The 24,537-nt window shown below is 41.3% G+C and overlaps 1 protein-coding gene and 1 long non-coding RNA gene across 3 annotated transcripts in view; one reads left to right on the top strand and one right to left on the bottom strand.

The window, feature by feature from the left end:
- LOC118379456 (protein phosphatase 1 regulatory subunit 29) overlaps positions 1-24,537 on the bottom strand; it is a 267,189-nt gene that overhangs the window by 154,531 nt on the left and 88,121 nt on the right.
- LOC127930104 (uncharacterized) lies at positions 4,873-6,797 on the top strand. 2 transcript variants are annotated; one of them, XR_008136781.1, is made up of 3 exons: positions 4,873-5,077; positions 5,622-5,741; positions 6,662-6,797. It is a non-coding gene; the product is annotated as an uncharacterized LOC127930104 (long non-coding RNA). The 2 variants fall into 2 exon arrangements; XR_008136782.1 differs by lacking the exon at positions 6,662-6,797 and adding an exon at positions 6,062-6,215.

Genomic DNA, 24,537 nt, shown 5'->3' with positions numbered 1-24,537 from the left:
CTCTGTATAATCACTAAATGATGTATACGTTTAAAGTAATGATAGGACTATATCTAACAGAATTCTACCCTGTCTCTGTATAATGACTAAATGATGTATACGTTTAAAGTAATGATAGGACTATATCTAACAGAATTCTACCCTGTCTCTGTATAATGACTAAATGATGTATACGTTTAAAGTAATGATAGGACTATATCTAACAGAATTCTACCCTGTCTCTGTATAATGACTAAATGATGTATACGTTTAAAGTAATGATAGGACTATATCTAACAGAATTCTACCCTGTCTCTGTATAATGACTAAATGATGTATACGTTTAAAGTAATGATAGGACTATATCTAACATAATTCTACCCTGTCTCTGTATAATGACTAAATGATGTATACGTTTAAAGTAATTATAGCACTATATCTAACAGAATTCTACCCTGTCTCTGTATAATGACTAAATGATGTATACGTTTAAAGTAATGATAGGACTATATCTAACAGAATTCTACCCTGTCTCTGTATAATGACTAAATGATGTATACGTTTAAAGTAATGATAGGACTATATCTAACAGAATTCTACCCTGTCTCTGTATAATGACTAAATGATGTATACGTTTAAAGTAATGATAGGACTATATCTAACAGAATTCTACCCTGTCTCTGTATAATGACTAAATGATGTATACGTTTAAAGTAATGATAGGACTATATCTAACAGAATTCTACCCTGTCTCTGTATAATGACTAAATGATGTATACGTTTAAAGTAATGATAGGACTATATCTAACAGAATTCTACCCTGTCTCTGTATAATGACTAAATGATGTATACGTTTAAAGTAATGATAGGACTATATCTAACAGAATTCTACCCTGTCTCTGTATAATGACTAAATGATGTATACGTTTAAAGTAATGATAGCACTATATCTAACAGAATTCTACCCTGTCTCTGTATAATGACTAAATGATGTATACGTTTAAAGTAATGATAGGACTATATCTAACAGAATTCTACCCTGTCTCTGTATAATGACTAAATGATGTATACGTTTAAAGTAATGATAGCACTATATCTAACAGAATTCTACCCTGTCTCTGTATAATGACTAAATGATGTATACGTTTAAAGTAATGATAGGACTATATCTAACAGAATTCTACCCTGTCTCTGTATAATGAATAAATGATGTATACGTTTAAAGTAATGATAGGACTATATCTAACAGAATTCTACCCTGTCTCTGTATAATGACTAAATGATGTATACGTTTAAAGTAATGATAGGACTATATCTAACAGAATTCTACCCTGTCTCTGTATAATGACTAAATGATGTATACGTTTAAAGTAATGATAGGACTATATCTAACAGAATTCTACCCTGTCTCTGTATAATGACTAAATGATGTATACGTTTAAAGTAATGATAGGACTATATCTAACAGAATTCTACCCTGTCTCTGTATAATGACTAAATGATGTATACGTTTAAAGTAATGATAGGACTATATCTAACAGAATTCTACCCTGTCTCTGTATAATGACTAAATGATGTATACGTTTAAAGTAATGATAGGACTATATCTAACAGAATTCTACCCTGTCTCTGTATAATGACTAAATGATGTATACGTTTAAAGTAATGATAGGACTATATCTAACAGAATTCTACCCTGTCTCTGTATAATGACTAAATGATGTATACGTTTAAAGTAATGATAGTACTATATCTAACAGAATTCTACCCTGTCTCTGTATAATGATGAACAATGTTTGTACATAGGAAAAGATGAAGTGTTAACAGACAACTTGTGACCACAGTGAAACTAACAACAGGAAAGAGTTCTCGTGAACATTGAGAACATAATTCTCTTAACAGCGGGAAAAGAATTGTTGTATTTCGAATGTACTGTAATTCCACCCCAGAGAATACAGTACCATACCGAATCTTTGAATTGCTAAAAACCTTTTGACCACTAGTGGGTGTATGGTATTGTTGTTTCTGGCTCATTAACATATTTTGTGTCATGCCTTGTAAGAGGCTATATTTGTTGCACCCGATGGTGATAATGTTGTACCAATTCAACAACTATGTGGTTATGGTGCCCCATCCATTTAGAATGTATAGGGAACAGATTGGAGTGGCAGCAAGATTTGCCATGTCGTTTTGGTCTGTTTGGCCCTGTAGTCACTGACAGTTTGGATGCCTTTGTTAAGGCCTCTACAAGTGCAGATAATATAAAACACCAAATATTCATTCATATGCTGTAATGTGTAAACACTTTACCTCTGTAAAGTACGATACTGTGAAATACAAACCCCTCCCCTCAACGAACTGGCTTCATTCATTCATTCTGGTTGCGGTAGAGTAGTACAGTAACTGTTATTGTATTGTACTGTGTGTCATTACACAGTACTTTCTTTGATACCGTATTTATATTACAGGATGTGTACTGTAATATGAAATACGGAATTTTACTGAGCTGCCAGTAAGTTACTGTCAAATTCACGGCAATCCCTTTACATTGTCACAGATCTGTGTTCAAATACATGTGTATTTGATTACAGCACTTGTTATTTAAATACTTATTTTCGGTGTATTAGAGTATTTTAAAATCGTGTTGCCTGAATCAATTACTTCTATTGGAAGTATTTTAAAATAATTTACTATAATTATAAGTAGCCTACAATTTGAAATTATTTTCAAAAACTTATTTGAAATACTATTTTCAAATACCTAGGTTAAATGCATGGGAGTATAAATGAATCAGTGCATTTGAATATTTGAGTATACACTTTTCAAGTGTATTTCCAAATACATGACAACATGCAATTACTCTTTTAAATATAGAGATCTGAATACTTACTTCAAATGTATGTGACAGTAATTGAGATATTTGAAATTGTATTTGAACCCAGGTGTGATTCATATAGCACACACACACACACACAGAGAGAGAGAGAGAGATGGGGGAGGGGGGCAGAGGGAAAGAGAGAGAGAGAGGGGGGGGGAGAGAGAGAGCAAGAGAGAGACCCTTGAATTGAATTGAGAGAGAGGTAGAGAGAGAGAGAGATTGAGGGGGAGAGGTAGAGGTAGAGGGAGAGAGAGAGAGAGAGAGAGAGAGAGAGAGAGAGAGAGAGAGAGAGAGAGAGAGAGAGAGAGAGAGAGAGAGAGATTGAGGGAGAGAGAGAGAGAGAGATTGAGGGGGAGAGGTAGAGGGAGAGAGAGAGAGAGTTAGAACAAATTAGTGCACAACCCAAATCCGGACTTGAACCCGATCGAACATCTCTGGAGAGACCTGAAAATTGCTGTGTAGCAACGCTCCCCATGCAACCTGACAGAGTTTGAGAGGATCTGTAGAGAAGAATTTCCGGGGTAGGGTTTGGCCGGGGAAGGCCGTCATTGTAAATAAGAATTTGTTCTTAACTGACTTGCCTAGTTAAATAAAGGTAAAATAAAAAAATATATAGAATAATACAAAAATGGGAGAAACACCCCACATGCAGGTGCCAAGCTTGTAGCGTCATACCCAGGATGACTGGGGTCTGTAATCGCTGCCAAAGGTGCATAAACAAAGTACTGAGTAAAGGGGCTGAATACTTATCTAAATGTAACATTTAATTTTTCCATTTGCAAAAATTTCTAAAAACTTGTTTTTGCTTTGTCATTATGGGGTATTGTGTGTAGATTGATGAGGGGGAAAAAACGATTGAATCAATTTTAGAATAAGGCTGTAACCTAACAAAAGTCAAGTGGTCTGAATACTTTCCGAATGCACTGTATAGACATTTTCCCTCTATCCTTCTCCTTCTCTTCCTCCCTCTGTTTCTCCTTCTGCGCATGGTTAACGTTTAGTAGATAGGGACTCTAATGTGCTCAAAGACTGGTAGTGGAGAGAGGAGTCACTGACCTCTCTATATCTCTCATCTCTCTACCTCTCATCTCTCATAGCATCACTGACACTCACAGATGGTCTGTATGTAGCAACCAGGCCTCATATGAAACTCAACTGGACAACAGAAGAGAGAACAGGAGAAAGAGAGACAGAATAGGAGAACGAATGAGTAAATGGTATCCCATTCAAAACTAAAAAACAGTTAATCATCATGGGCAAATTAGAAATTAGACAAGCTGGTATCAAACAAACACACAATACAATCAGATATGCGGTGTGTCACTATGCAACTATTGGACTGTGACAGTGTTTAAATAACTGAACACTCCATCCTCTCTGAATCCCTACACCCCCCTAGAGTACGTTTCTGACATTATAAATCCCAGTTTCTGTGTTTTAACGATGAGTCAGTTCTACAGACAACATCGGATCAATAATTCCATTAGAATTCATAATGACATGTTTGAAGGGATGGATGGAGAGGTGACATGCCACCTCTTACCAAAAAATGAAGTTCCCTCAAGGGGAAAATATAGTTATTCTATTCTATTATTTTCTGTACATGAAAGGCTAACAGTAGCTAAAATGTGTGATGTCATAGCTGATTGAACAAGGGCAGGTTTAGAATGTTGAAGCCGTAACATTGAAGTGGATGGCAGGTTTAGAATGTTGAAGACGTAACATTGAAGTGGATGGGAGGTTTAGAATGTTGAAGACGTAACATTGAAGTGGATGGGAGGTTTAGAATGTTGAAGCCGTAACATTGAAGTGGATGGGAGGTTTAGAATGTTGAAGCCGTAACATTGAAGTGGATGGGAGGTTTAGAATGTTGAAGCCGTAACATTGAAGCGGATGGGAGGTTTAGAATGTTGAAGACGTAACATTGAAGTGGATGGGAGGTTTAGAATGTTGAAGACGTAACATTGAAGTGGATGGGAGGTTTAGAATGTTGAAGACGTAACATTGAAGTGGATGGGAGGTTTAGAATGTTGAAGATGTAACATTGAGGTGGATGGGAGGTTTAGAATGTTGAAGACATAACATTGAAGTGGATGGGAGGTTTTGAATGTTGAAGACGTAACATTGAAGTGGATGGGAGGTTTAGAATGTTGAAGACGTAACATTGAAGTGGATGGCAGGTTTAGAATGTTGAAGACGTAACATTGAAGTGGATGGCAGGTTTAGAATGTTGAAGACGTAACGTTGAAGTGGATGGGAGGTTTAGAATGTTGAAGCCGCAACATTGAAGTGGATGGGAGGTTTAGAATGTTGAAGATGTAACATTGAAGTGGATGGGAGGTTTAGAATGTTGAAGACGTAACATTGAAGTGGATGGGAGGTTTAGAATGTTGAAGACGTAACATTGAAGTGGATGGGAGGTTTAGAATGTTGAAGACGTAACATTGAAGTGGATGGGAGGTTTAGAATGTTGAAGACGTAACATTGAAGTGGATGGGAGGTTTAGAATGTTGAAGACGTAACATTGAAGTGGATGGGAGGTTTAGAATGTTGAAGACGTAACATTGAAGTGGATGGGAGGTTTAGAATGTTGAAGACGTAACATTGAAGTGGATGGGAGGTTGAGAATGTTGAAGACGGGATTGTTTAGAATGTTGAAGACGTAACATTGAAGTGGATGGGAGGTTTAGAATGTTGAAGACGTAACATTGAAGTGGATGGGAGGTTTAGAATGTTGAAGACGTAACATTGAAGTGGATGGGAGGTTTAGAATGTTGAAGACGTAACATTGAAGTGGATGGGAGGATTAGAATGTTGAAGACGTAACATTGAAGTGGATGGGAGGTTCAGAATGTTGAAGACGTAACATTGAAGTGGATGGGAGGTTTAGAATGTTGAAGACGTAACATTGAAGTGGATGGGAGGTTTAGAATGTTGAAGACGTAACATTGAAGTGGATGGGAGGTTTAGAATGTTGAAGACGTAACATTGAAGTGGATGGGAGGTTCAGAATGTTGAAGACGTAACATTGAAGTGGATGGGAGGTTTAGAATGTTGAAGACGTAACATTGAAGTGGATGGGAGGTTTAGAATGTTGAAGACGTAACATTGAAGTGGATGGGAGGTTTAGAATGTTGAAGACGTAACATTGAAGTGGATGGGAGGTTTAGAATGTTGAAGACGTAACATTGAAGTGGATGGGAGGTTTAGAATGTTGAAGATGTAACATTGAAGTGGATGGGAGGTTTAGAATGTTGAAGACGTAACATTGAAGTGGATGGGAGGTTTAGAATGTTGAAGACGTAACATTGAAGTGGATGGGAGGTTTAGAATGTTGAAGACGTAACATTGAAGTGGATGGGAGGTTTAGAATGTTGAAGACGTAACATTGAAGTGGATGGGAGGTTCAGAATGTTGAAGACGTAACATTGAAGTGGATGGGAGGTTTAGAATGTTGAAGACGTAACATTGAAGTGGATGGGAGGTTCAGAATGTTGAAGACGTAACATTGAAGTGGATGGGAGGTTCAGAATGTTGAAGACGTAACATTGAAGTGGATGGGAGGTTTAGAATGTTGAAGACGTAACATTGAAGTGGATGGGAGGTTTAGAATGTTGAAGACGTAACATTGAAGTGGATGGGAGGTTTAGAATGTTGAAGACGTAACATTGAAGTGGATGGGAGGTTTAGAATGTTGAAGACGTAACATTGAAGTGGATGGGAGGTTTAGAATGTTGAAGACGTAACATTGAAGTGGATGGGAGGTTCAGAATGTTGAAGACGTAACATTGAAGTGGATGGGAGGTTTAGAATGTTGAAGATGTAACATTGAAGTGGATGGGAGGTTCAGAATGTTGAAGACGTAACATTGAAGTGGATGGGAGGTTCAGAATGTTGAAGACGTAACATTGAAGTGGATGGGAGGTTTAGAATGTTGAAGACGTAACATTGAAGTGGATGGGAGGTTTAGAATGTTGAAGACGTAACATTGAAGTGGATGGGAGGTTCAGAATGTTGAAGACGTAACATTGAAGTGGATGGGAGGTTTAGAATGTTGAAGACGTAACATTGAAGTGGATGGGAGGTTCAGAATGTTGAAGACGTAACATTGAAGTGATGGGAGGTTCAGAATGTTGAAGACGTAACATTGAAGTGGATGGGAGGTTCAGAATGTTGAAGACGTAACATTGAAGTGGATGGGAGGTTCAGAATGTTGAAGACGTAACATTGAAGTGGATGGGAGGTTTAGAATGTTGAAGACGTAACATTGAAGTGGATGGGAGGTTTAGAATGTTGAAGACGTAACATTGAGGTGGATGGGAGGTTTAGAATGTTGAAGACGTAACATTGAAGTGGATGGGAGGTTTAGAATGTTGAAGACGTAACATTGAAGAATGTTGAAGACGTAACATTGAAGTGGATGGGAGGTTTAGAATGTTGAAGACGTAACATTGAAGTGGATGGGAGGTTTAGAATGTTGAAGACGTAACATTGAGGTGGATGGGAGGTTCAGATTGTTGAAGACGTAACATTGAGGTGGATGGGAGGTTCAGAATGTTGAAGACGTAACATTGAGGTGGATGGGAGGTTCAGAATGTTGAAGACGTAACATTGAAGTGGATGGGAGGTTTAGAATGTTGAAGACGTAACATTGAAGTGAATGGGAGGTTCAGAATGTTGAAGACGTACCATTGAAGTGGATGGGAGGTTCAGAATGTTGAAGACGTAACATTGAGGTGGATGGGAGGTTCAGAATGTTGAAGACGTAACATTGAAGTGGATGGGAGGTTCAGAATGTTGAAGATGTAACATTGAAGTGGATGGGAGGTTCAGAATGTTGAAGACGTACCATTGAAGTGGATGGGAGGTTCAGAATGTTGAAGACGTAACATTGAGGTGGATGGGAGGTTTAGAATGTTGAAGCCGTAACATTGAAGCGGATGGGAGGTTTAGAATGTTGAAGATGTAACATTGAAGTGGATGGGAGGTTTTGAATGTTGAAGACGTAACATTGAAGTGGATGGGAGGTTTAGAATGTTGAAGACGTAACATTGAAGTGGATGGGAGGTTTAGAATGTTGAAGACGTAACATTGAGTGGATGGGAGGTTTAGAATGTTGAAGACGTGAAGTGGATGGGAGGTTTAGAATGTTGAAGACGTAACATGGATGGGAGGTTTAGAATGTTGAAGACGTAACATTGAAGTGGATGGGAGGTTTAGAATGTTGAAGACGTAACATTGAAGTGGATGGGAGGTTTAGAATGTTGAAGACGTAACATTGAAGTGGATGGGAGGTTTAGAATGTTGAAGACGTAACATTGAAGTGGATGGGAGGTTCAGAATGTTGAAGACGTAACATTGAAGTGGATGGGAGGTTCAGAATGTTGAAGACGTAACATTGAGGTGGATGGGAGGTTCAGAATGTTGAAGACGTAACATTGAAGTGGATGGGAGGTTCAGAATGTTGAAGACGTAACATTGAAGTGGATGGGAGGTTCAGAATGTTGAAGACGTAACATTGAAGTGGATGGGAGGTTCAGAATGTTGAAGACGTAACATTGAAGTGGATGGGAGGTTCAGAATGTTGAAGACGTGTTGGATGGGAGGTTCAGAATGTTGAAGACGTAACATTGAAGTGGATGGGAGGTTCAGAATGTTGAAGACGTAACATTGAGGTGGATGGGAGGTTCAGAATGTTGAAGACGTAACATTGAGGTGGATGGGAGGTTCAGAATGTTGAAGACGTAACATTGAGGTGGATGGGAGGTTCAGAATGTTGAAGACGTAACATTGAAGTGGATGGGAGGTTCAGAATGTTGAAGACGTAACATTGAAGTGGATGGGAGGTTCAGAATGTTGAAGACGTGGGGGAGGTTCAGGTTGAAGACGTAACATTGAAGTGGATGGGAGGTTGAATGTTGAAGACGTAACATTGAAGTGGATGGGAGGTTTAGAATGTTGAAGACGTAACATTGAAGTGGATGGGAGGTTCAGAATGTTGAAGACGTAACATTGAAGTGGATGGGAGGTTCAGAATGTTGAAGACGTAACATTGAGGTGGATGGGAGGTTTAGAATGTTGAAGACGTAACATTGAAGTGGATGGGAGGTTCAGAATGTTGAATGTTGAAGACGTAACATTGAGGTGGATGGGAGGTTTAGAATGTTGAAGACGTAACATTGAGGTGGATGGGAGGTTCAGAATGTTGAAGACGTAACATTGAAGTGGATGGGAGGTTCAGAATGTTGAAGACGTAACATTGAAGTGGATGGGAGGTTCAGAATGTTGAAGACGTAACATTGAGGGATGGGAGGTGGTTGAGGTTGGGAGGTTCAGAATGTTGAAGACGTAACATTGAGGTGGATGGGAGGTTCAGAATGTTGAAGACGTAACATTGAGGTGGATGGGAGGTTCAGAATGTTGAAGACGTAACATTGAGGTGGATGGGAGGTTCAGAATGTTGAAGACGTAACATTGAAGTGGATGGGAGGTTCAGAATGTTGAAGACGTAACATTGAGGTGGATGGGAGGTTCAGAATGTTGAAGACGTAACATTGAAGTGGATGGGAGGTTCAGAATGTTGAAGACGTAACATTGAAGTGGATGGGAGGTTCAGAATGTTGAAGACGTAACATTGAGGTGGATGGGAGGTTCAGAATGTTGAAGACGTAACATTGAGGTGGATGGGAGGTTCAGAATGTTGAAGACGTAACATTGAGGTGGATGGGAGGTTCAGAATGTTGAAGACGTAACATTGAGGTGGATGGGAGGTTCAGAATGTTGAAGACGTAACATTGAGGTGGATGGGAGGTTCAGAATGTTGAAGACGTAACATTGAGGTGGATGGGAGGTTCAGAATGTTGAAGACGTAACATTGAAGTGAATGGGAGGTTCAGAATGTTGAAGACGTAACATTGAAGTGGATGGGAGGTTCAGAATGTTGAAGACGTAACATTGAGGTGGATGGGAGGTTCAGATTGTTGAAGACGTAACATTGAGGTGGATGGGAGGTTCAGAATGTTGAAGACGTAACATTGAGGTGGATGGGAGGTTCAGAATGTTGAAGACGTAACATTGAAGTGGATGGGAGGTTCAGAATGTTGAAACGACGTAACATTGAGGTGGATGGGAGGTTCAGAATGTTGAAGACGTAACATTGAGGTGGATGGGAGGTTCAGAATGTTGAAGACGTAACATTGAAGTGGATGGGAGGTTCAGAATGTTGAAGACGTAACATTGAAGTGATGGGAGGTTCAGAATGTTGAAGACGTAACATTGAAGTGATGGGAGGTTCAGAATGTTGAAGACGTAACATTGAGGTGGATGGGAGGTTCAGAATGTTGAAGACGTAACATTGAAGTGGATGGGAGGTTCAGAATGTTGAAGACGTAACATTGAGGTGGATGGGAGGTTCAGAATGTTGAAGACGTAACATTGAAGTGGATGGGAGGTTCAGAATGTTGAAGACGTAACATTGAGGTGGATGGGAGGTTCAGAATGTTGAAGACGTAACATTGAAGTGGATGGGAGGTTCAGAATGTTGAAGACGTAACATTGAGGTGGATGGGAGGTTTAGAATGTTGAAGACGTAACATTGAAGTGGATGGGAGGTTTAGAATGTTGAAGACGTAACATTGAAGTGGATGGGAGGTTCAGAATGTTGAAGACGTAACATTGAAGTGGATGGGAGGTTCAGAATGGAAGGTTGGATGGGAGAGAATGTTGAAGACGTAACATTGAAGTGGATGGGAGGTTCAGAATGTTGAAGACGTAACATTGAAGTGGATGGGAGGTTCAGAATGTTGAAGACGTAACATTGAGGTGGATGGGAGGTTCAGAATGTTGAAGACGTAACATTGAAGTGGATGGGAGGTTCAGAATGTTGAAGACGTAACATTGAAGTGGATGAGAGGTTCAGAATGTTGAAGACGTAACATTGAAGTGAATGGGAGGTTTAGAATGTTGAAGACGTAACATTGAGGTGGATGGGAGGTTTAGAATGTTGAAGACGTAACATTGAAGTGGATGGGAGGTTTAGAATGTTGAAGACGTAACATTGAAGTGGATGGGAGGTTTAGAATGTTGAAGACGTAACATTGAGGTGGATGGGAGGTTCAGAATGTTGAAGACGTAACATTGAAGTGGATGGGAGGTTTAGAATGTTGAAGACGTAACATTGAGGTGGATGGGAGGTTTAGAATGTTGAAGACGTAACATTGAAGTGGATGGGAGGTTTAGAATGTTGAAGACGTAACATTGAGGTGGATGGGAGGTTCAGAATGTTGAAGACGTAACATTGAAGTGGATGGGAGGTTTAGAATGTTGAAGACGTAACATTGAGGTGGATGGGAGGTTCAGAATGTTGAAGACGTAACATTGAGGTGGATGGGAGGTTCAGAATGTTGAAGACGTAACATTGAGGTGGATGGGAGGTTCAGAATGTTGAAGACGTAACATTGAGGTGGATGGGAGGTTCAGAATGTTGAAGACGTACCATTGAAGTGGATGGGAGGTTCAGAATGTTGAAGACGTAACATTGAGGTGGATGGGAGGTTCAGAATGTTGAAGACGTACCATTGAAGTGGATGGGAGGTTCAGAATGTTGAAGACGTAACATTGAAGTGGATGGGAGGTTCAGAATGTTGAAGACGTAATATTGAAGTGGATGGGAGGTTCAGACTGTTGAAGACGTAACATTGAGGTGGATGGGAGGTTCAGAATGTTGAAGACGTAACATTGAGGTGGATGGGAGGTTCACAATGTTGAAGACGTAACATTGAGGTGGATGGGAGGTTGAGAATGTTGAAGACGTAACATTGAGGTGGATGGGAGGTTCAGAATGTTGAAGACGTAACATTGAAGTGGATGGGAGGTTTTGAATGTTGAAGACGTAACATTGAGGTGGATGGGAGGTTCAGAATGTTGAAGACGTAACATTGAAGTGAATGGGAGGTTCAGAATGTTGAAGACGTAACATTGAAGTGGATGGGAGGTTCAGAATGTTGAAGACGTAACATTGAGGTGGATGGGAGGTTCAGAATGTTGAAGACGTAACATTGAGGTGGATGGGAGGTTCAGAATGTTGAAGACGTAACATTGAGGTGGATGGGAGGTTCAGAATGTTGAAGACGTAACATTGAAGTGGATGGGAGGTTCAGAATGTTGAAGACGTAACATTGAAGTGAATGGGAGGTTCAGAATGTTGAAGACGTACCATTGAAGTGGATGGGAGGTTCAGAATGTTGAAGACGTAACATTGAGGTGGATGGGAGGTTCAGAATGTTGAAGACGTAACATTGAAGTGGATGGGAGGTTCAGAATGTTGAAGACGTAACATTGAGGTGGATGGGAGGTTCAGAATGTTGAAGACGTAACATTGAGGTGGATGGGAGGTTCAGAATGTTGAAGACGTAACATTGAGGTGGATGGGAGGTTGAGAATGTTGAAGACGTAACATTGAAGTGGATGGGAGGTTGAGAATGTTGAAGACGTAACATTGAGGTGGATGGGAGGTTCAGAATGTTGAAGACGTAACATTGAAGTGGATGGGAGGTTCAGAATGTTGAAGACGTAACATTGAAGTGAATGGGAGGTTTAGAATGTTGAAGACGTAACATTGAGGTGGATGGGAGGTTTAGAATGTTGAAGACGTAACATTGAAGTGGATGGGAGGTTTAGAATGTTGAAGACGTAACATGGAGGTGGATGGGAGGTTTAGAATGTTGAAGACGTAACATTGAAGTGGATGGGAGGTTTAGAATGTTGAAGACGTAACATTGAGGTGGATGGGAGGTTCAGAATGTTGAAGACGTAACATTGAAGTGAATGGGAGGTTCAGAATGTTGAAGACATACCATTGAAGTGGATGGGAGGTTCAGAATGTTGAAGACGTAACAATGGGAGGTTTAGAATGTTGAAGACGTAACATTGAAGTGGATGGGAGGTTCAGAATGTTGAAGACGTAACATTGAGGTGGATGGGAGGTTCAGAATGTTGAAGACGTAACATTGAGGTGGATGGGAGGTTCAGAATGTTGAAGACGTAACATTGAAGTGGATGGGAGGTTTAGAATGTTGAAAGACGTAACATTGAGGTGGATGGGAGGTTCAGAATGTTGAAGACGTAACATTGAAGTGGATGGGAGGTTCAGAATGTTGAAGACGTAACATTGAAGTGGATGGGAGGTTCAGAATGTTGAAGACGTAACAGAATGGGAGGTTGAATGTTGAAGACGTAACATTGAAGTGGATGGGAGGTTCAGAATGTTGAAGACGTAACATTGAGGTGGATGGGAGGTTCAGAATGTTGAAGACGTAACATTGAGGTGGATGGGAGGTTCAGAATGTTGAAGACGTAACATTGAAGTGGATGGGAGGTTCAGAATGTTGAAGACGTAACATTGAGGTGGATGGGAGGTTCAGAATGTTGAAGACGTAACATTGAAGTGGGAGGTGGAATGTTGAAGACGTAACAGAATGGGAGGTTCAGAATGTTGAAGACGTAACATTGAAGTGGAAGGTTCAGAATGTTGAAGACGTAACATTGAAGTGGATGGGAGGTTCAGAATGTTGAAGACGTAACATTGAGGTGGATGGGAGGTTCAGAATGTTGAAGACGTAACATTGAAGTGGATGGGAGGTTTAGAATGTTGAAGACGTAACATTGAAGTGAGGGGAGGTTCAGAATGTTGAAGACGTAACATTGAGGAGTGAATGGAAGAGGAGGTGGATGGGAGGTTCAGAATGTTGAAGACGTAACATTGAAGTGGATGGGAGGTTCAGAATGTTGAAGACGTAACATTGAAGTGGATGGGAGGTTCAGAATGTTGAAGACGTAACATTGAAGTGGATGGGAGGTTCAGAATGTGAAGACGTGGGGGAGGTTTAGAATGTTGAAGACGTAACATTGAAGTGGATGGGAGGTTCAGAATGTTGAAGACGTAACATTGAAGTGGATGGGAGGTTCAGAATGTTGAAGACGTAACATTGAAGTGGATGGGAGGTTTAGAATGTTGAAGACGTAACATTGAAGTGGATGGGAGGTTCAGAATGTTGAAGACGTGGATGAGGTGGATGGGAGGTTCAGAATGTTGAAGACGTAACATTGAGGTGGATGGGAGGTTCAGAATGTTGAAGACGTAACATTGAGGTGGATGGGAGGTTCAGAATGTTGAAGACGTAACATTGAAGTGGATGGGAGGTTCAGAATGTTGAAGACGTAACATTGAAGTGGATGGGAGGTTCAGAATGTTGAAGACGTAACATTGAAGTGGATGGGAGGTTCAGAATGTTGAAGACGTAACATTGAGGTGGATGGGAGGTTCAGAATGTTGAAGACGTACCATTGAAGTGGATGGGAGGTTTAGAATGTTGAAGACGTAACATTGAGGTGGATGGGAGGTTCAGAATGTTGAAGACGTAACATTGAGGTGGATGGGAGGTTCAGAATGTTGAAGACGTAACATTGAGGTGGATGGGAGGTTCAGAATGTTGAAGACGTAACATTGAAGTGGATGGGAGGTTTAGAATGTTGAAGACGTAACATTGAGGTGGATGGGAGGTTTAGAATGTTGAAGACGTAACATTGAGGTGGATGGGAGGTTCAGAATGTTGAAGACGTAACATTGAAGTGAATGGGAGGTTTAGAATGTTGAAGACGTAACATTGAGGTGGATGGGAGGTTTAGAATGTTGAAGACGTAACATTGAAGTGGATGGGAGGTTTAGAATGTTGAAGACGTAACATTGAGGTGGATGGGAGGTTTAGAATGTTGAAGACAACATTGAAGTGGATGGGAGGTTTAGAATGTTGAAGACGTAACATTGAGGTGGATGGGAGGTTCAGAATGTTGAAGACGTAACATTGAAGTGGATGGGAGGTTCAGAATGTTGAAGACGTAACATTGAAGTGGATGGGAGGTTCAGAATGTTGAAGACGTAACATTGAGGTGGATGGGAGGTTCAGAATGTTGAAGACGTAACATTGAGGTGGATGGGAGGTTCAGAATGTTGAAGACGTAACATTGAGGTGGATGGGAGGTTCAGAATGTTGAAGACGTAACATTGAGGTGGATGGGAGGTTCAGAATGTTGAAGACGTAACATTGAAGTGGATGGGAGGTTCAGAATGTTGAAGACGTAACATTGAGGTGGATGGGAGGTTCAGAATGTTGAAGACGTACCATTGAAGTGGATGGGAGGTTCAGAATGTTGAAGACGTAACATTGAAGTGGATGGGAGGTTCAGAATGTTGAAGACGTAACATTGAGGTGGATGGGGAGGTTCAGAATGTTGAAGACGTAACATTGAGGTGGATGGGAGGTTTAGAATGTTGAAGACGTAACATTGAGGTGGATGGGAGGTTCAGAATGTTGAAGACGTAACATTGAAGTGGATGGGAGGTTCAGAATGTTGAAGACGTAACATTGAAGATGGGAGGTTCAGAATGTTGAAGACGTAACATTGAGGTGGATGGGAGGTTCAGAATGTTGAAGACGTAACATTGAGGTGGATGGGAGGTTCAGAATGTTGAAGACGTAACATTGAGGTGGATGGGAGGTTCAGAATGTTGAAGACGTAACATTGAAGTGGATGGGAGGTTCAGAATGTTGAAGACGTAACATTGAGGTGGATGGGAGGTTCAGAATGTTGAAGACGTAACATTGAGGTGGATGGGAGGTTCAGAATGTTGAAGATGTAACATTGAAGTGGATGGGAGGTTCAGAATGTTGAAGACGTAACATTGAAGTGAATGGGAGGTTCAGAATGTTGAAGACGTAATTGAAGTGGATGGGAGGTTCAGAATGTTGAAGACGTAACATTGAAGTGGATGGGAGGTTCAGAATGTTGAAGACGTAACATTGAAGTGGATGGGAGGTTCAGAATGTTGAAGACGTAACATTGAGGTGGATGGGAGGTTCAGAATGTTGAAGACGTAACATTGAGGTGGATGGGAGGTTCAGAATGTTGAAGACGTAACATTGAAGTGGATGGGAGGTTGAGAATGTTGAAGACGTAACATTGAAGTGGATGGGAGGTTGAGAATGTTGAAGACGTAACATTGAGGTGGATGGGAGGTTCAGAATGTTGAAGACGTAACATTGAAGTGGATGGGAGGTTCAGAATGTTGAAGACGTAACATTGAAGTGAATGGGAGGTTCAGAATGTTGAAGACGTAACATTGAGGTGGATGGGAGGTTCAGAATGTTGAAGACGTAACATTGAAGTGGATGGGAGGTTGAGAATGTTGAAGACGTAACATTGAGGTGGATGGGAGGTTTAGAATGTTGAAGACGTAACATTGAGGTGAATGGGAGGTTCAGAATGTTGAAGACGTAACATTGAAGTGGATGAAAGGTTCAGAATGTTGAAGACGTAACATTGAAGTGAATGGGAGGTTTAGAATGTTGAAGACGTAACATTGAGGTGGATGGGAGGTTTAGAATGTTGAAGACGTAACATTGAAGTGGATGGGAGGTTTAGAATGTTGAAGACGTAACATTGAGGTGGATGGGAGGTTTAGAATGTTGAAGACGTAACATTGAAGTGGATGGGAGGTTTAGAATGTTGAAGACGTAACATTGAGGTGGATGGGAGGTTCAGAATGTTGAAGACGTAACATTGAAGTGGATGGGAGGTTTAGAATGTTGAAGACGTAACATTGAGGTGGATGGGAGGTTCAGAATGTTGAAGACGTAACATTGAGGTGGATGGGAGGTTCAAAATGTTGAAGACGTAACATTGAGGGAGGTTCAGAATGTTGAAGACGTAACATTGAGGTGGATGGGAGGTTCAGAATGTTGAAGACGTAACATTGAAGTGGATGGGAGGTTAGAATGTTGAAGACGTAACATTGAGGTGGATGGGAGGTTCAGAATGTTGAAGACGTACCATTGAAGTGGATGGGAGGTTCAGAATGTTGAAGACGTAACATTGAAGTGGATGGGAGGTTCAGAATGTTGAAGACGTACCATTGAAGTGGATGGGAGGTTCAGAATGTTGAAGACGTAACATTGAGGTGGATGGGAGGTTCAGAATATTGAAGACGTAACATTGAGGTGGATGGGAGGTTCAGAATGTTGAAGACGTAACATTGAGGTGGATGGGAGGTTCAGAATGTTGAAGAGGTAACATTGAGGTGGATGGGAGGTTCGGAATGTTGAAGACGTAACATTGAAGTGGATGGGAGGTTTAGAATGTTGAAGACGTAACATTGAGGTGGATGGGAGGTTCAGAATGTTGAAGACGTAACATTGAAGTGAATGGGAGGTTCAGAATGTTGAAGACGTAACATTGAAGTGGATGGGAGGTTCAGAATGTTGAAGACGTAACATTGAGGTGGATGGGAGGTTCAGATTGTTGAAGACGTAACATTGAGGTGGATGGGAGGTTCAGAATGTTGAAGACGTAACATTGAGGTGGATGGGAGGTTCAGAATGTTGAAGACGTAACATTGAAGTGGATGGGAGGTTCAGAATGTTGAAGACGTAACATTGAAGTGATGGGAGGTTCAGAATGTTGAAGACATACCATTGAAGTGGATGGGAGGTTTAGAATGTTGAAGACGTAACATTGAGGTGGATGGGAGGTTCAGAATGTTGAAGACGTAACATTGAGGTGGATGGGAGGTTCAGAATGTTGAAGACGTAACATTGAGGTGGATGGGAGGTTCAGAATGTTGAAGACGTAACATTGAGGTGGATGGGAGGTTCAGAATGTTGAAGACGTAACATTGAGGTGGATGGGAGGTTTAGAATGTTGAAGACGTAACATTGAAGTGGATGGGAGGTTCAGAATGTTGAAGACGTAACATTGAAGTGGATGGGAGGTTTAGAATGTTGAAGACGTAACATTGAAGTGGATGGGAGGTTTAGAATGTTGAAGACGTAACATTGAAGTGGATGGGAGGTTTAGAATGTTGAAGACGTAACATTGAAGTGGATGGGAGGTTGAGAATGTTGAAGACGTAACATTGAAGTGGATGGGAGGTTCAGAATGTTGAAGACGTAACATTGAGGTGGATGGGAGGTTCAGAATGTTGAAGACGTAACATTGAAGTGGATGGGAGGTTCAGAATGTTGAAGACGTAACATTGAAGTGGATGGGAGGTTCAGAATGTTGAAGACGTAACATTGAAGTGGATGGGAGGTTCAGAATGTTGAAGACGTAACATTGAAGTGGATGGGAGGTTCAGAATGTTGAAGACGTAACATTGAAGTGGATGGGAGGTTCAGAATGTTGAAGACGTAACATTGAAGTGGATGGGAGGTTCAGAATGTTGAAGACGTAACATTGAAGTGGATGGGAGGTTCAGAATGTTGAAGACGTAACATTGAAGTGGATGGGAGGTTCAGAATGTTGAAGACGTAACATTGAGGTGGATGGGAGGTTCAGAATGTTGAAGACGTAACATTGAGGTGGATGGGAGGTTCAGAATGTTGAAGACGTAACATTGAGAATGGGAGGTTCAGAATGTTGAAGACGTAACATTGAAGTGGATGGAGGTTCAGAATGTTGAAGACGTAACATTGAGGTGGATGGGAGGTTCAGAATGTTGAAGACGTAACATTGAGGTGGATGGGAGGTTCAGAATGTTGAAGACGTAACATTGAGGTGGATGGGAGGTTCAGAATGTTGAAGACGTAACATTGAGGTGGATGGGAGGTTCAGAATGTTGAAGACGAACATTGAAGTGGATGGGAGGTTCAGAATGTTGAAGACGTAACATTGAGTGGATGGGAGGTTGAATGTTGAAGACGTAACATTGAAGTGGATGGGAGGTTTAGAATGTTGAAGACGTAACATTGAAGTGGATGGGAGGTTCAGAATGTTGAAGACGTAACATTGAGGTGGATGGGAGGTTTAGAATGTTGAAGACGTAACATTGAAGGTGGATGGGAGGTTTAGAATGTTGAAGACGTAACATTGAAGTGGATGGGAGGTTTAGAATGTTGAAGACGTAACATTGAAGTGGATGGGAGGTTCAGAATGTTGAAGACGTAACATTGAAGTGGATGGGAGGTTCAGAATGTTGAAGACGTAACATTGAAGGTGGATGGGAGGTTCAGAATGTTGAAGACGTAACATTGAAGTGGATGGGAGGTTCAGAATGTTGAAGACGTAACATTGAGTGGATGGGAGGTTTAGAATGTTGAAGACGTAACATTGAGTGGATGGGAGGTTCAGAATGTTGAAGACGTAACATTGAAGTGGATGGGAGGTTTAGAATGTTGAAGACGTAACATTGAAGTGGATGGGAGGTTTAGAATGTTGAAGACGTAACATTGAAGTGGATGGGAGGTTCAGAATGTTGAAGACGTAACATTGAAGTGGATGGGAGGTTCAGAATGTTGAAGACGTAACATTGAAGTGGATGGGAGGTTCAGAATGTTGAAGACGTAACATTGAAGTGGATGGGAGGTTCAGAATGTTGAAGACGTAACATTGAAGTGGATGGGAGGTTCAGAATGTTGAAGACGTAACATTGAGGTGGATGGGAGGTTCAGAATGTTGAAGACGTAACATTGAAGTGTGATGGGAGGTTTAGAATGTTGAAGACGTAACATTGAGGTGGATGGGAGGTTTAGAATGTTGAAGACGTAACATTGAAGTGGATGGGAGGTTTAGAATGTTGAAGACGTAACATTGAAGTGGATGGGAGGTTCAGAATGTTGAAGACGTAACATTGAAGTGGATGGGAGGTTCAGAATGTTGAAGACGTAACATTGAAGTGGATGGGAGGTTCAGAATGTTGAAGACGTAACATTGAGGTGGATGGGAGGTTCAGAATGTTGAAGACGTAACATTGAAGTGGATGGGAGGTTCAGAATGTTGAAGACGTAACATTGAGGTGGATGGGAGGGAATGGAAGACGTAACATTGAGAATGGGAGGTTCAGAATGTTGAAGACGTAACATTGAGGTGGATGGGAGGTTCAGAATGTTGAAGACGTAACATTGAAGTGGATGGGAGGTTCAGAATGTTGAAGACGTAACATTGAGGTGGATGGGAGGTTCAGAATGTTGAAGACGTAACATTGAGGTGGATGGGAGGTTCAGAATGTTGAAGACGTAACATTGAAGTGGATGGGAGGTTCAGAATGTTGAAGACGTAACATTGAAGTGGATGGGAGGTTCAGAATGTTGAAGACGTAACATTGAAGTGGATGGGAGGTTCAGAATGTTGAAGACGTAACATTGAAGTGGATGGGAGGTTCAGAATGTTGAAGACGTAACATTGAAGTGGATGGGAGGTTCAGAATGTTGAAGACGTAACATTGAAGTGGATGGGAGGTTCAGAATGTTGAAGACGTAACATTGAGGTGGATGGGAGGTTCAGAATGTTGAAGACGTAACATTGAAGTGGATGGGAGGTTCAGAATGTTGAAGACGTAACATTGAAGTGGATGGGAGGTTCAGAATGTTGAAGACGTAACATTGAAGTGGATGGGAGGTTCAGAATGTTGAAGACGTAACATTGAAGTGGATGGGAGGTTTAGAATGTTGAAGACGTAACATTGAAGTGGATGGGAGGTTTAGAATGTTGAAGACGTAACATTGAAGTGGATGGGAGGTTTAGAATGTTGAAGACGTAACATTGAAGTGGATGGGAGGTTCAGAATGTTGAAGACGTAACATTGAGGTGGATGGGAGGTTTAGAATGTTGAAGACGTAACATTGAGGTGGATGGGAGGTTTAGAATGTTGAAGACGTAACATTGAAGTGGATGGGAGGTTCAGAATGTTGAAGACGTAACATTGAAGTGGATGGGAGGTTCAGAATGTTGAAGACGTAACATTGAAGTGGATGGGAGGTTTAGAATGTTGAAGACGTAACATTGAAGTGGATGGGAGGTTCAGAATGTTGAAGACGTAACATTGAAGTGGATGGGAGGTTCAGAATGTTGAAGACGTAACATTGAAGTGGATGGGAGGTTCAGAATGTTGAAGACGTAACATTGAGGTGGATGGGAGGTTCAGAATGTTGAAGACGTAACATTGAGGTGGATGGGAGGTTCAGAATGTTGAAGACGTAACATTGAGGTGGATGGGAGGTTCAGAATGTTGAAGACGTAACATTGAGGTGGATGGGAGGTTCAGAATGTTGAAGACGTAACATTGAGGTGGATGGGAGGTTCAGAATGTTGAAGACGTACCATTGAAGTGGATGGGAGGTTCAGAATGTTGAAGACGTAACATTGAAGTGAATGGGAGGTTCAGAATGTTGAAGACGTAACATTGAAGTGGATGGGAGGTTCAGAATGTTGAAGACGTAACATTGAGGTGGATGGGAGGTTCAGAATGTTGAAGACGTAACATTGAAGTGGATGGGAGGTTCAGAATGTTGAAGACGTAACATTGAGGTGGATGGGAGGTTCAGAATGTTGAAGACGTAACATTGAGGTGGATGGGAGGTTCAGAATGTTGAAGACGTAACATTGAGGTGGATGGGAGGTTAGAATGTTGAAGACGTAACATTGAAGTGGATGGGAGGTTTAGAATGTTGAAGACGTAACATTGAGGTGGATGGGAGGTTCAGAATGTTGAAGACGTAACATTGAAGTGGATGGGAGGTTCAGAATGTTGAAGACGTAACATTGAGGTGGATGGGAGGTTCAGAATGTTGAAGACGTAACATTGAGGTGGATGGGAGGTTCAGAATGTTGAAGACGTAACATTGAGGTGGATGGGAGGTTCAGAATGTTGAAGACGTGAAGAGGTTCAGAATGTTGAAGACAACATTGAGGTGGATGGGAGGTTCAGAATGTTGAAGACGTAACATTGAAGTGGATGGGAGGTTCAGAATGTTGAAGACGTAACATTGAAGTGGATGGGAGGTTCAGAATGTTGAAGACGTAACATTGAAGTGGATGGGAGGTTCAGAATGTTGAAGACGTAACATTGAGGTGGATGGGAGGTTCAGAATGTTGAAGACGTAACATTGAAGTGGATGGGAGGTTCAGAATGTTGAAGACGTAACATTGAGGTGGATGGGAGGTTCAGAATGTTGAAGACGTAACATTGAGGTGGATGGGAGGTTCAGAATGTTGAAGACGTAACATTGAATGGGAGGTTGAGAATGTTGAAGACGTAACATTGAAGTGGATGGGAGGTTCAGAATGTTGAAGACGTAACATTGAGGTGGATGGGAGGTTCAGAATGTTGAAGACGTAACATTGAAGTGGATGGGAGGTTCAGAATGTTGAAGACGTAACATTGAAGTGGATGGGAGGTTCAGAATGTTGAAGACGTAACATTGAGGTGGATGGGAGGTTCAGAATGTTGAAGACGTAACATTGAAGTGGATGGGAGGTTCAGAATGTTGAAGACGTAACATTGAGGTGGATGGGAGGTTCAGAATGTTGAAGACGTAACATTGAAGTGGATGGGAGGTTCAGAATGTTGAAGACGTAACATTGAGGTGGATGGGAGGTTCAGAATGTTGAAGACGTAACATTGAAGTGGATGGGAGGTTCAGAATGTTGAAGACGTAACATTGAAGTGGATGGGAGGTTCAGAATGTTGAAGACGTAACATTGAGGTGGATGGGAGGTTCAGAATGTTGAAGACGATGGGAGGTTCAGAATGTTGAAGACGTAACATTGAGTGGATGGGAGGTTCAGAATGTTGAAGACGTAACATTGAAGTGGATGGGAGGTTCAGAATGTTGAAGACGTAACATTGAAGTGGATGGGAGGTTCAGGTTGAAGATAACATTGAAGTGGATGGGAGGTTCAGAATGTTGAAGACGTAACATTGAGGTGGATGGGAGGTTTAGAATGTTGAAGACGTAACATTGAAGTGGATGGGAGGTTCAGAATGTTGAAGACGTAACATTGACAGAATGTTGAAGACGTAACATTGAAGTGGATGGGAGGTTCAGAATGTTGAAGACGTAACATTGAAGTGGATGGGAGGTTTAGAATGTTGAAGACGTAACATTGAGGTGGATGGGAGGTTTAGAATGTTGAAGACGTAACATTGAAGTGGATGGGAGGTTTAGAATGTTGAAGACGTAACATTGAAGTGGATGGGAGGTTCAGAATGTTGAAGACGTAACATTGAGGTGGATGGGAGGTTCAGAATGTTGAAGACGTAACATTGAAGTGGATGGGAGGTTCAGAATGTTGAAGACGTAACATTGAATGGATGGGAGGTTCAGAATGTTGAAGACGTAACATTGAAGTGGATGGGAGGTTTAGAATGTTGAAGACGTAACATTGAGGTGGAAGGTTCAGAATGTTGAAGACGTAACATTGAAGTGGATGGGAGGTTCAGAATGTTGAAGACGTAACATTGAAGTGGATGGGAGGTTCAGAATGTTGAAGACGTAACATTGAGGTGGATGGGAAGTTCAGAATGTTGAAGACGTAACATTGAAGTGGATGGGAGGTTCAGAATGTTGAAGACGTAACATTGAGGTGGATGGGAGGTTCAGAATGTTGAAGACGTAACATTGAGGTGGATGGGAGGTTCAGAATGTTGAAGACGTAACATTGAAGTGGATGGGAGGTTCAGAATGTTGAAGACGTAACATTGAAGTGGATGGGAGGTTTAGAATGTTGAAGACGTAACATTGAGGTGGATGGGAGGTTCAGAATGTTGAAGACGTAACATTGAAGTGGATGGGAGGTTCAGAATGTTGAAGACGTAACATTGAGGTGGATGGGAGGTTCAGAATGTTGAAGACGTAACATTGAGGTGGATGGGAGGTTCAGAATGTTGAAGACGTAACATTGAGGTGGATGGGAGGTTCAGAATGTTGAAGACGTAACATTGAGGTGGATGGGAGGTTTAGAATGTTGAAGACGTAACATTGAGGTGGATGGGAGGTTTAGAATGTTGAAGACGTAACATTGAAGTGGATGGGAGGTTCAGAATGTTGAAGACGTAACATTGAAGTGGATGGGAGGTTCAGAATGTTGAAGACGTAACATTGAGGTGGATGGGAGGTTCAGAATGTTGAAGACGTAACATTGAGGTGGATGGGAGGTTCAGAATGTTGAAGACGTAACATTGAGGTGGATGGGAGGTTCAGAATGTTGAAGACGTAACATTGAGGTGGATGGGAGGTTCAGAATGTTGAAGACGTAACATTGAGGTGGATGGGAGGTTCAGAATGTTGAAGACGTAACATTGAAGTGGATGGGAGGTTCAGAATGTTGAAGACGTAACATTGAAGTGAATGGGAGGTTCAGAATGTTGAAGACGTAACATTGAAGTGGATGGGAGGTTCAGAATGTTGAAGACGTAACATTGAGGTGGATGGGAGGTTCAGAATGTTGAAGACGTAACATTGAAGTGGATGGGAGGTTCAGAATGTTGAAGACGTAACATTGAGGTGGATGGGAGGTTCAGAATGTTGAAGACGAACATTGAGGTGGATGGGAGGTTCAGAATGTTGAAGACGTAACATTGAGGTGGATGGGAGGTTTGAGAATGTTGAAGACGTAACATTGAGGTGGATGGGAGGTTTGAGAATGTTGAAGACGTAACATTGAGGTGGATGGGAGGTTTAGAATGTTGAAGACGTAACATTGAAGTGGATGGGAGGTTCAGAATGTTGAAGACGTAACATTGAAGTGAATGGGAGGTTTAGAATGTTGAAGACGTAACATTGAGGTGGATGGGAGGTTTAGAATGTTGAAGACGTAACATTGAAGTGGATGGGAGGTTCAGAATGTTG

Source organism: Oncorhynchus keta, chromosome 5, assembly GCF_023373465.1.
Source record: "Oncorhynchus keta strain PuntledgeMale-10-30-2019 chromosome 5, Oket_V2, whole genome shotgun sequence".
Classification (NCBI taxonomy): Eukaryota; Metazoa; Chordata; class Actinopteri; order Salmoniformes; family Salmonidae; genus Oncorhynchus; species Oncorhynchus keta.
Note: the sequence above shows the minus strand (reverse complement) of the source record. Positions and strands in the feature narration are given on the sequence as shown.